Source organism: Sinohyriopsis cumingii, chromosome 8, assembly GCF_028554795.1.
Source record: "Sinohyriopsis cumingii isolate HCF-2022 chromosome 8, ASM2855479v2, whole genome shotgun sequence".
NCBI classification, from domain to species: domain Eukaryota; kingdom Metazoa; phylum Mollusca; class Bivalvia; order Unionida; family Unionidae; genus Sinohyriopsis; species Sinohyriopsis cumingii.
Window position 1 is genome coordinate 98,691,944 of NC_142968.1, and position 12,752 is coordinate 98,704,695.

Consider the following 12,752-nt stretch of genomic DNA (forward strand, 5'->3'; position numbering starts at 1 on the left):
TTCTGGTGTTTGGACAAAGGGATCGTGCCTTTCAACACGTTCAAACAACATTCGCACACGGTATCGATGACCTCTTTGGAGGCTGATTGAATGAGTTTTTTTTCGTAGGGGTGGAGAAGCTTTGGACAGGACAGATAACATGTCCCCATGTTTGACTAAACGAGGAGGCAGTCCTTTCCTTTTCTTTCCTTGGGTTTTAGCAGAGGGATGTTTTCTGGAGGGTGACATCTTTGAGTCTTCAGCACCAAAAACACTGATACCCCTACCTAGTCACAGACCTTTTTATACTGGAACGCGTCGGCACTGATTGTCTATACGTCGTATCAACTTGAGGACAGGCATGATATGTCGTGCAGGGGTACGCAACGGACTACATCGAGCCAGTTCTTGCTTGGACAAATCCAGTAAACTTTGTAACATGCCCGATCTCTCTTAGACTTTGATTTTGGGAGAAGGTACTTTGTGAGCAGCGGCCACTGCCGCTAAATTGGAGGGTCCTGCCACTGGGGAAGTTCTTGGGGTCATCAACGGAGACGTTCTTGGTGTGATCAACGTCTCCAAGTACTTTTCAGTTCTTGGTGTCATCAACGGAGAAGTGACTGAACCTGAGGCTACCGGAGACGCGGTCACCGTCGTGACAGGTCGTGGTTTGCGAGTGTAAGGTTGCGTCCTGGTTGAAGTGCCTCTCTTGCGACTAGTTTTCTTCTATGGGCTTTTCTTTTTCTGGGGACTTTTTTCTCTGTTTCTTTTTCTGGGGGCTTTCTTTTTGCGGGGTGGTGTCTGGTTAGAGGAGGGTCCCGCCACTGGAGAAGTTCTTGGAGACACGTTTCTCCTTGTGGACCTGGTCTTGCCACCGTGGCTCTTTTTCTTCTTCTTCGAGCTTCGTTTGACTTCTTTTTTCTTGGGAAGAACTTTGGGAGTATTAGGATCCCATCTTAAGAGAGAGCGAATGATGACCCCTCCTAGAGTACTGCTCCCTCCAGGTTTCAAAATGATTTGTTTTTTGGTTTGAGTGTTGATGCGGGGATCGGCCAGTTAGGTCAAAGCGACTTTGTTTCGATCAAAAAAGCGTTTGGTTTGATGAAGAATCTGAATGATCCCTTGGAGTAATTGACGTGCTGTCACCGTGAACCATCGTAAGACTTCTTTGAGACTAGCTTCTAAGACACGAGCACGTATTTGTGGATTTTTTTCTCGACTGATGCCATACAAGGCACGAATCAATTTGACGGGAAGATGTGACTGAAGGGACGTCATGTTCAAACTGTGTGAGACAGACGAAAAGTATCTGAGGTTTTTATAGATTTTTTTTGGAGTGAAATTAAATCGAGGACGGAGACTTGTACAGGACAGGCCCTCCGTCTTGGCACCAGTGGTGAAACAAGTGGGTACGAAATCGCAAATCACCGGGGGTCGTAGGTTTCAAATCGACGAGTAAATAGGCGTGTGGTGTTTGGGTGGCCTCGTCGTACGCCTGAGTCAGCCAAGGCGTTCCTAACTGTTTGGCTAAGACTTGCACTTGCGATTTATCTCGAGGGCTTTTAAACAAGACCACGTAATGCGCATTGAGACTGATGGTACGATGGGCTTTACTTTGTTGAAACAAATTTTGGGTGATGTAAACGACACTGGCATTACGATGATGCCCTTTGCGCGTGAACCACAGTTTAATTTCTTCTTCGTCTTCTCCTAACATGTTGTCGAAAATGACCAAATGGGTTTGACGGGAGTCAGAGACGATGCCATCGTCTTCTTTAGGAATGCCTTCCACAAACACGATGGATTCGCCTTGACTTTGTACTCCCATTGCCACTCTTTGTAACACCACACGACACGTTGAGGCGGACGATCGATCAAATGATGTTTATGTTCGATCAATCGTTTGACGAATTCGGTTTTGCCTGAACCGCTAGGTCCAGCAATGAGCATGTTAAAGGGATGGCGAAGATACAAAGCCTCCCAACTGGCACGATCTAAGTGTTCGTCGATGACTTTGACAGTGGAGGAAGAGGGAGCAGAAGTAGCCATAGTGTGAGGAATGTCACTTGTGACACGAAAACAGACAAGACAAGAGTTTATATACTTTTTCAGGACACGTTTACTGAATGTTTTAAACATGAATACGAAAGACAAAAATACATAAAAGCCAAAGGCTTAAGTACAACGATAAAAGGCACATCGAAATTATCAACGTGGAATAGAAACAAGTGTCTGTACAACATGTTTTGGGTAATGTTCTGACCAGTTCTATAGGGGGTAAGGTCACACAAATGTCCTCCCGAAAGGGTCTTTCAGGCATGTCCACGACAGACCTGTCCTGAGTGACGGTTGTTTTTGGCACCGTCGCTAACACAGGTTGAAAAGTGACTTTTTTCCTTGAACAGCTCTCGTGCATACTGGGCCACTTCTTGGGTCCAAGCCTCAAAATCCCATTCTTTCTAGGCACGGACATCTGTCCAATGGGGGTGTAAGTCACAAGCTACACACACATCGTCATACACGTCTTGGGTAGCTAAAAGTTGACGAATCTTTTTTTTTCCGTAGAGGTCGAGAAGTATCCAGATGAAAACGCAAGGCTTTGAGCAAAAGGAGTCTTTCGTGACCATTTAAGGCCATGGGGATGGTAAGTACTGATTGTAAAGAGTCCACAAGGAATCGGCTGGTAAACGAAATCGTAGAAAACAAGTCATTAAGACACACACCACTTGTCGACCCAAATTGAATGGATATAGTTCTTGTAATAATCGATGGTAATGATCCACAGTTTGAATATGGTCACTGAGTTCCTTCCACGGAATCTGTTCAATTACATGTGATAAAAGTCGTGGCATGGCAGCCTGTTTTTATACTCTCTTTGTTTCGGAAACAATACACGTACTTTCTAGCCAGAGATCTTCGTTCTTCAGTGGGAAATTTAAATCTTGCATACTGTAACCGAAACGTCAGAGTTCGATTAGAAGTTTCCTCTTCCGCTAAGTAGATTCCACGTAAAATATTTTGGTAATTCTTTAACTTGTCTTCCTCAATGCGTTGCTCTAGGTGAATCTCGAAGTAACCAAAATTATGAACACGTGGATCATCGGGGGCCTGGAAGTATTGAACAAGGTCTGACCACTGAAACAATTTCTGACGAATCAGTTCTTGTATACCATTCAGGTACCAGTGGTTAAAGATCTGGTGACGTAACGGATGCAACTGTTCTTTACGTTTCATTTGTATTTTGACCAGCTCTAAGTAAATGCGTTCTCTCAACTCCACAGGCAAAGCACGAATGTTCTGTTGTAAAGTATCCATGAATAGGTCATACTAAATTCTCTTTCTGACACAATAAATGTACTGTTTGCACATAGTTTTAATTCATTGTCGAATCTAAATCGTTTAGTCACTAATTTACACATTACAATTCGTTCAGAAGTTTCCTCTTTCACTAAGTCGACATTGCGTAAAAGATGTTGGTAATTCGTTAACTCTTCCTCTGGAATTCGATCCAGTAAGTTTGCAATGTAGTAGATAGAATCATCAATACCAAACCAATTCTTTTCAAAACCAGGGGGTCGTTGATCAATGTCTCTCCAATGGAACACTTTCAACTGAATCAGTCCTTGTATAGCATTCAGGTACCAGTGATTAAACATCTGGTGACGTAACGGATACAATTGTTCTTTACCTTTCACTTCTATTTTGACCAGCTTTCGGTAAATCCTTTCTCTCAACTCCACAGGCAAAGCACGAATGTTCTCTTGTAAAGTATCCAGACACATGGTAAGTTAGTTCAATGTCTCGGTCCCACTAAGGGTAAGTAATGACAATTCGGTGACCATCGAGCATGTTCTACGTAGGCCGAATCTTGTGGTTCCCAGTGGTGAAGTGACACACCGCAACTGAAGCACCTGACTTTATCTTCGCCCAAGTAGAACAATCCGGCCCTGGCTAATTCTTCGGGGGTCGGTCCTCCCAGATACTTAGGCCATTTTCCTTTGAACGATTGAAGACGATTTTCAAAGTCGCAGTATTCCGACAAACGCACAGGGAACGAATATTCGTCTTTCACAGATTCGTTTCGATGAGGGTTGGGTGACATGGACAGGAGTTTGCTCAGGGCTGGATGACATCCGTAGGGGGGTAAACGTGAGGGTGAACATCCACCTTTAAAACGAAACCCAGTAAAGTGTCCAAGAGGACGAGCGGCATCGCTTTCGCATCCCTCAGGTTTGGCACGCACAGCATCACTTTCCATGATAGGGGTAGTGAAAACAAAGTTCCCATGATGCTTTACGGCATCGCTAAGGTCACAGCGTACAGCATCGTTCCCATCGCAAGGCTCACAATCGCATTCTACTTCAGAAGCCCCACACTTGAAGTGTGCCTGTCTTAACTTGTTTTGTGTTTCTCTGAAAGTATTCATCTTGTTCGCTTAGTCTTGGTAGTCACAATGAACTATCGATCTTGCCTAGGGTTCCTTTTTGTATACAGACCAATACCGACGTGTCCATACGGTAAGGTGAAATGATTGGGAAGTCGGACTCGCTTCTGGTACACGATTTGATAGACTTTTTTCAAGGGTCGACTGACGATGTGGTGAGTAGGTGAACGTACAATCTTGTTGGGTTGATAGGTGGTCACTTTAAAGTGTTTATCTTTTCCAGACTGCAAGGCTTCTTTCAATACCCCAAAGTTCACCACTCGACTGGTACGATAATTCAGTGTCAATCCTTTCACTTTACACTTCGTGTGCACTTCTCCTTGTTTGTCCCGGTATTCGTAGTCGTAATTTTTAGGACCGCCACTGGCGAAACTTAGAATCTTGTCGTCGGGGTGCTCGTCTGTCCAGGCTCCTAAACGGTCTCCTTCGATGTCAGGGTGCTGTTGACTCGGGTGATCGATGTAAATGCAACTGTCCGTATCAAAGTACAGGACACGTTCCCCTAACAGCTCTAAAGCTTCGTACAATTTTAAGCGAGCATGAGCTGTCACGTAAGCCGCAATGATGACATTTCCAAAAGGGTCGTCTTGTACAAAGTCCAGATCTTCTTCGTAATTGACCAAGATCAAATCTTCGCGAACGACGTCCACGTGTTTCATGAATTTGGTTTTGTCGTGAATCATCTGAAAGTAGCGGGAAAGTTCTGTCAAATACTCCGTCTTGGGTAAACACGGTCGTTGTGCCATTTTACCCCACAAGCAATTTAACATCACTTTGGCAAACGATCGCCTGCCTTCGTTTTTCTCGATGTAGTCTAAAGTGATGCCTTCTTGTTCGTAGTATTTCTCTTTGAATTGTATTTGGTCTTCGGGAGTGTGACACCAGGAAGGATAGCCGCTGGCTTCTTGCTTCAGTTTCAAAAAGGCATCCACGTAGTCTGCGAAAATGCCTTTCTGCGTGGGGTCACCCTTGTGGTATTGTTCTGTCTTGGGAAAGTGACAAATTTCGTACACTTCTAACAGTTGATATCCCATGTCCAGAGCTTTGAACAATTCTACGCTGACCCAGGTTCCCGTCAAGGCCCGTTCTTCCTGGGTGTGCTGACAAGGTTGATCTTGGTTGCACGTTTCGGCACAAGTACGGCACAAAGGAAACATCAGTTTGCCTTGGCAATGCTGAGGTAAGACGGGATGGTACAAGTCCGTGGGAGGCAAAACTTTGCACTTGATCAAGCCTTCGTATTGTCGAATGTTTTTCAGGTCGATATTTTCCGTGAACAATTGTGGGTGCCCTGCAGGAAAGCGATAATATTTGCACACGTAGGGATACAGCGAACACACGTCCAAGTATTTGATTTCTTCTCCTTTCTCTTCGTCGGCTTGGTACAGCAAACAGGCGGCATTGGTCCTTCCTCTGTACAAACTATCCCTCGGGTTCAGCAGGTCCATGAACTGGTAACTTTCCACGGCACGTTTAAATTCGGGATCGGTTTTAAAACGGTGATCGTATTCGTGTTCCCACATTTCCACCACTTGGTATCCTTCCTGTTCTAACTTTAGGCGTCGCTGACAAGTGGTCTGGTACAAGTCTTCCATGGTTCGTTGTAAAAACTGATTTTTAGTGCCACGGTCAGGGTAACAGACGGGGCATCCGTGAAATAAGCAACCGTTAAACTCGTACACGATCTTGGGGTTTTCTAAGTCCCAGCCATCGATCGAATGCGTTCCGATGGTCTTTTCACCTCCTCCGTTGCGAGCATGCTGAATCCATTTGTCTTCCTTGTCGCACAAGTAATGTAACCAGCGTAGGGCTTTGAACTAGTATTGACGTTTGACATAGTTGGTCGTTTGAGGACTGATGACAGCCACGGTGTTTTCAGGCATGAATCGTTGCCTGTACACTAAGGAACACGCTTTGGCAATGGTGCAAGCTTCCTTCAAAGGATCGACCCCTCCGTGTTCCATGAACAGTTCTCGAAATTTTCCACAGCAACGCCGTAAAATGTCCACGTCGGAACAATACTTTAGCATTTCTTCCTGAAAGTCGAAGGGGTCCGAGGCGTGAGCCTGGTACCAAGCGTAGAAAGCTTCTCGTTGTTCGGTACGCATGTTGTCGGGGTCGTAATAGTGAGCCTCAGGTAAATGGGGTAGAACGGCATGTTGATTGGCTTCCGTATTGAAAAAGTGTGGAAAGTACCCTTTAGCCATTTCTGTCATTCCAAACGTTTTAGGCATTCGGCTCAAAGGCATTAAAGGAATCTTTAAACTGTACTTGCCCCACTTGCATGAAAATGATTTTGGCTCCGTTCAAAGTCACTTTTGGACGCTCGGTGCCATGTTCCGTATAGTATCTCAAAAGAAACTGTCCGTCGTATCCGGAGAAATTGTGAACCATCACCGTGGCATGACGATGACAATGTCCGTAACGTTCGATGTTCTCTTGGCTCCACGTCTTGTCGATGGGGTCTAAGACCCATCGGGCGAAATCGGCTAGCGTGTTCGGTCCCCGAAAGATTTTTTCACGCCCTCCGGGAATCTTGCTGCAGTGAGGCCAATGACTGAAGATAGGTTCTTGAATGCACGTCTCGCACGCTCGATGAGCCACGCAGAAATTAGGAATGTGAATGCCAGTATCTTGCATGCATTCGAAATCGAAAAAGATGAAATTGTCTTTCTTCTTGTGACCGTCCTCTTTCTCTGGTTGGGGTTGGTATTTTTGCACGTAACATTGGTGTTCCAAGTCCACGATGTGATGAAAATGTGACATTTTTTCTTTCCTCGACATACGTGTGCCCTGACAGTATTGGTACATATGCCTTGTCCACAGGTAGGGCATAATCTCAGGAGTTGACAAGCACATTTCTGCTGTGAGCCTTGCGTCTTCAGATGTTGTTGGTAACAGGCAGGGCTGACAAACGTGCGCAGACAAGCAGGACAATGCATTGGTTCTTGCCCTTCGCTCAGACAGGGTTGAGAGGCCAAACATCCTGAGCATTTCGATCCGCAATGTTTGTGTTGCTCTCGATTATTATAACCATGGTCACATTTCTCACAGTAATATTTGTATCCCAGGAATCCGGTGATACTGGTAATGGTATCGAAATGGTCATCGTGATGATAAAGGTGAATGTATTTTCCGTCCTTAAAGTCTTGGCCTCGAAACAACAGAGGTCCGCGCACTTCTTGAGGGTGCACTTTCAAGGTGTATCGTGGAGCTAGGGCATCTTGCAATTTTTGCATCTCAGGAATGCCACAGGGTGAGTCTTTGGACAGGCCTGTTTGTTGTAACAGAAGTTCTGCTTCATTTCGTTGTTTGGCTCGGTTCGATTTTCGAATGTTCTCCCAGCCTCTTTTCCATTCTACCGTGTCGTTCTTGTTGGCATAAGTTCGTCCCACCACGATAGCCCTGGCTAAACACATCTGGTCTTGAGGGTTGTTAATTCGGACGAGGCTTGTTTTGGTGTTACGAAGGCCGTCCACCAATAAGACCTTTTTGTGGCCAGTCCTTTGAGGAGGAGTGTGGCTTTTCCATCGGTGATGTCAAACTGGTCATTGGATTGTTGTACGTGTTGAATCTTGTCCATTACTTTGGAAGCGGTCAATTCTGCACGACTGCTAAACTCGATCCAAACAGGGGATTTCAAACCGTCGTGTTGTATGGAAAGTCTCAAGCGATCGTCTTCTTTGGGTTGACATTTTCGCTTGAGTACGGTAAGCAAAGAATCCCGCACCCCGGTGATGAACCCTTCTGCTTTCTCTAAGGGTACGTCGGACTTGAAATCTTTAAACTTCACCGTGTATTTGTAAGCCGTGGTTCTAAATTTTCTAGAGGAGCGCTTTTCTGTCTCTCGAATGGAATAGTATTTTTCAGGGTTAACTAAGGGTGGTGAACTTTGTTTAGAGGGTTCGGATTCTGGTTCACTCATGTCCTCTTCAAAATCACTGGCATGAATTTGTGCCAAGACTTCAGCTCTGGTACGAGGCGATAGATCACGTTTCTGCCTCTTACTTTCTTCTTCTTTCTTCTCAAATGAATTGGATCGTTTCATCTTGATAGCAAAAAGTCAAATGACTAAAATTTAAACACCATGGACTAATTTATAGTCATGGCAGACTAGCGTATATAAAGGGTATGTGTCTTGTCCTTTCACTATTCATTATTCATTTCACTCTCAAACCGAGCACAACGATGGAAGAGACTACCCAGATCGAACGTTTCATCAGAGCGTTGCGAGGGGTCATTAGAAAATTTTCTTCAGACCAGCCGACAGACTACTCTCCTTCCTTTCGAGATAAAAGTGAAGATACTTGCTATATCTGTCAGAAGAAAGGGCATTGGTCTTCAGAGTGTCCAGACCGTCAAAAAAGAAAAAAGGGGTTAGAAAAGACAAAAATCAAGATACCTGTTATTATTGTCAAGAAAAAGGACATTGGTCTCCAGATTGCCCAAAAAAGAAACAAGAGGAGTCAGAAGAAGAGAGGGATTCTTCAGAGGAAGAAGAAGAGGAGGAAGATAGCAGACAGGTGAAGAAAAAGAAACAGGAGAAGAAAAGAAGAAGGGAAGAAAGTGAGGATGAAGAGGAGGAAAAGAAAGTGACGGTGAAGAAATTGAAAAAACAGAGAGAGTAAACAAAGAAACAGAAGAAGTCTATGAACTTTTTAAAGTGCTATGTTGTGAATTATGAATTGGATTGTAAATATTGATAAAAGAATAAATTAATTAGATAAGGTAAGTGTCTTTGGGTTTTGATTTTAAAATAAGAATGACACTCACACACTCATAAACACGTACTATAGGGGTAAAATGGGTTGTTTTTTTTTTGTTTTTTTTTAGTTTGAATGGATGTTGGCAATTGAAAGTCTATCTCTTTTCGAGAGACGTGGGTGGCCCTGAAAAGGGCCTTTTTTGGTGTAGGAGTGAGTTTAAGCAATCAACTTTAACGGTCTTAAGCCTTTGCCACGGCCAAGGCCTACTTCTGGACTGCGTACTGTTGATGATGATGATGATTTGGTTGAAATCACTAAGGGTGGCACGGTAGGCTTAGTCACAGGGTTGGCGTATTTAGCTCGGGAAGGTCGTATTCTCTTCGGTCGTAATAAAGAAGTCTGATACATTTGTTTCAGACTTCTTAACTCTGCTAAAATGTCAAACAGTACCGTGACCGTTTGATTTTCACACCCTTGTTTCTTTGCTGCTGCTTCTTCTTGTTGTTTTTTTCTTACCTCTTCTTCTTGCTGTTGTTGCTGTAGGAGAAAAGCTTGTTCCGCTTCCTTTTGCTGTTGTATAAATTTCTCCAATTCTTCTTTCTGTCTCTGTCTAAAATTCTCCACGTGCGGTAATGAAGGAGATGAAGGTTCCGGAACAAATTCTTGCGAGGTAAGAAAATCCACAAAATCCCAATTCACCTCTTCTGAAAGTAAGTCCGGGTTCCCTTGGGCGGTCTCCACTGCTGGTGCACCCCAATTGATCGTTTTCTGAATTTCCGTCATGTTGAAAAACTGTCGCATGGATTGACTACACACAGGCGCTAGCGAATCTATATAGACTACGTGACGTCACAGACTGCTCTCTTCCGATTGGACGGCCCATGACTGAATTTTGTAACGCGTGTTTGGATTGGTCAATGAACTCAATCCGTTTCAATCCTTTCTCTCCCTATAAATAAGCGCAGTTCACTGCATTGATTCACCTGTTCTCGGCGCCTCAACATGTGGACCGACGTTCAATCTTCTACGCTTGTATCTTCGATGATGTTCAGGACGGACATACCGATGTATGTCCGATCCAAGTGGACAGTTGTCCATAGGACCGACACCAGCCTATGGATACGTAGGATTTACGTGGAGAGGCAAGGATGCCTCAAAAGAGTTTTAGTCTATGGACCTACCATTAGACGAAGCTTAAGACGAAGAAGATGTCGCAGATGCCCTTTATATTAAGGGCATATTAACATAAACCCAAAGGCCCTTTTCAGGGCCACTCATAGGTCTCGAAAAGTTCTTGACTTTCAATTGCCTAGCCCATTTTTTTATTTTTTTTATTTAAAAAAAAAATAGAGACCCCCCCTCCCTGTTTCAATTTTTTGCCTGTTCCCTTTCCATAGACCCATCAGGTCGGGACCATATTAAAATAGGGTCCCGACCCTGTTCCATTTCCCCTTGTCTATAGTTAGGCCCACACAGTATTCCCATGTTCCATTCCCCTTGTCCCTAGACAGGCCCAAACTCTATTCCCATGTTCAATTCCCCTTGTCCCTAGAATGGATATTTTTTTCTCCCATGTTAAATTACATAGTCCCCAGAGTGGATATTTTTTCTGCTATGTTAAATTTTACATAGTCCCCAGAATGGATATACCCTTTTTAACATGGAAGTCCCCTAGTCCCTAGAGTGTCCCTATTCACTACTAATATTCTTAATGTGTTTGAAGACGAGAGTCTGAACAAAATACGCAGAAATCACTGCTTACTAATTAAGTTTACATGTTTTGCATAAATAAGGCTACTAGCAGTTTTAAAAAAATCAAGTAACCATCATTTCCTTAGCAATTATTGAGCTCCATTCATATATTGTGATCTGCAAGTGAAAGTCAATTTGGACCACAATCTAACTATTTTCGGAAAGAAGAACAAATGTGATATATTTATAATTATTATTTTGAAACGTTTCGCAACCATTAAAGACAGGCGGGTAAATATTAACTGTGGTTAAAACAAATTTATGTTACGTTGCTGCTTCATTTTGTTCCTCTGTGATTTTAATAATACATATCCATCCTACAACAAAGGACATTACAAGTATGCAAATTGCGGACAATCCATTCTACAGCTAAGAACACAACAACTATTTCCGTAGTGGAACAGAGATGATATTTCTTTATTTGTACAGGTGATTTTATTTTATAGCAATAGTATGCATACTCAAATTGTACCATTCAAAATGCGTCACATTTGTGAATGAATAAATTCCATGAAATGGAGGAAAACCTTTTATATATTTATTGTTTTAATCTCCAAACTCACCAACCCAATATTAATCCCAATAAGCTAAATATGCAAGATTATACGAAGTTTATATTCGTGTTTCCTTTGATTTAAATAGGATAAGAGACAATAAACAAAACCCATACCAATTATGACAGAGCAATATTTTAGAGCCCCACAAAACACTCCTTTATACTTTATGAACAAAGTACAATTGGATGAACATTTACAGTGCATTTTGTTTAAAGTACGTATAGTAAATAGTTGTGTACGCGTTAATCGGACAGATGTTTGGATTTGTTGGTTGTGTTTTAAACTTATTTTTCCTTTGATAATCCAGTCGAGGACAAAAGTCATACATATAAAAGCCCACAACACACGTTTTACATGTTGTTAAATAGGACAAGTCCGTCTGATGCAAAAGGCAAATATGTCGTGAATTCATTGGAAATCGAACGTGAACGATAATTTGTTTAGTTTAAAAGTATATATAAGCAAATATGAGATTGGTAGATATGGCAAAGTCAAACAAATAAAAGATACTCCTTACATAATGGCAAACAATGGAATGCTGACCATACTCGTGCTAGATAGCGTTATGTATCTCTACACGTGTGTATTATTTTCATGATTCTAACTTGAAAGGGTCATTTAACTAATAATAATTAAGTACTATTTTTCATGATCGTAAGTTCTCACTTTTTCTTAATATTCCAGTGTTGAGTTGTACTAAAACTTCAGGTAAACGTGATATAATTTTCAAGACACGAGTGCTTGAAATATAAGGCTGACCTAATTCCTATGTTATCCACCTGACCTTGCTTACCAGATCAAATTATTCTATAATCATGCGACACTTTCTGTATTACGTCTTAGCTCTGTAAACAAGAATTACATTACAGAAAAATAGGCTTTCCTAGTATTAATATCAGTCTTGGCAAGACATTTAGTTGTGTTCAATTGAGAGGATTCATTTATTTATTTCAATCATACATTGGAATTAGTATGAGCTCAAACATTTCAGACTGTTTTGGACTTATAGTTCTTACGTAATTACTGTGAGTTCAAGACATTTTGAGGTGATATCAGTGTGCTTCAATCATTACTCTTGGTACACTAGTACAATAGTGAACGTCATTCAGAATACCACTGGAACTCACTTGGATTACTTGATACGTTCGGACTTGATATAACATTTATGACTATTAAGGATTTCACTCACCATACTGTAAGTTACTTTTAATGTTTCATTTTGTGTTTTAGGGAAATAAATTATATTTTCAATTTTTCAAAAGTTGTTTTTCACTCCTTTTTGTTTATTAATTTAAGATGGTAAAGTCATTACAA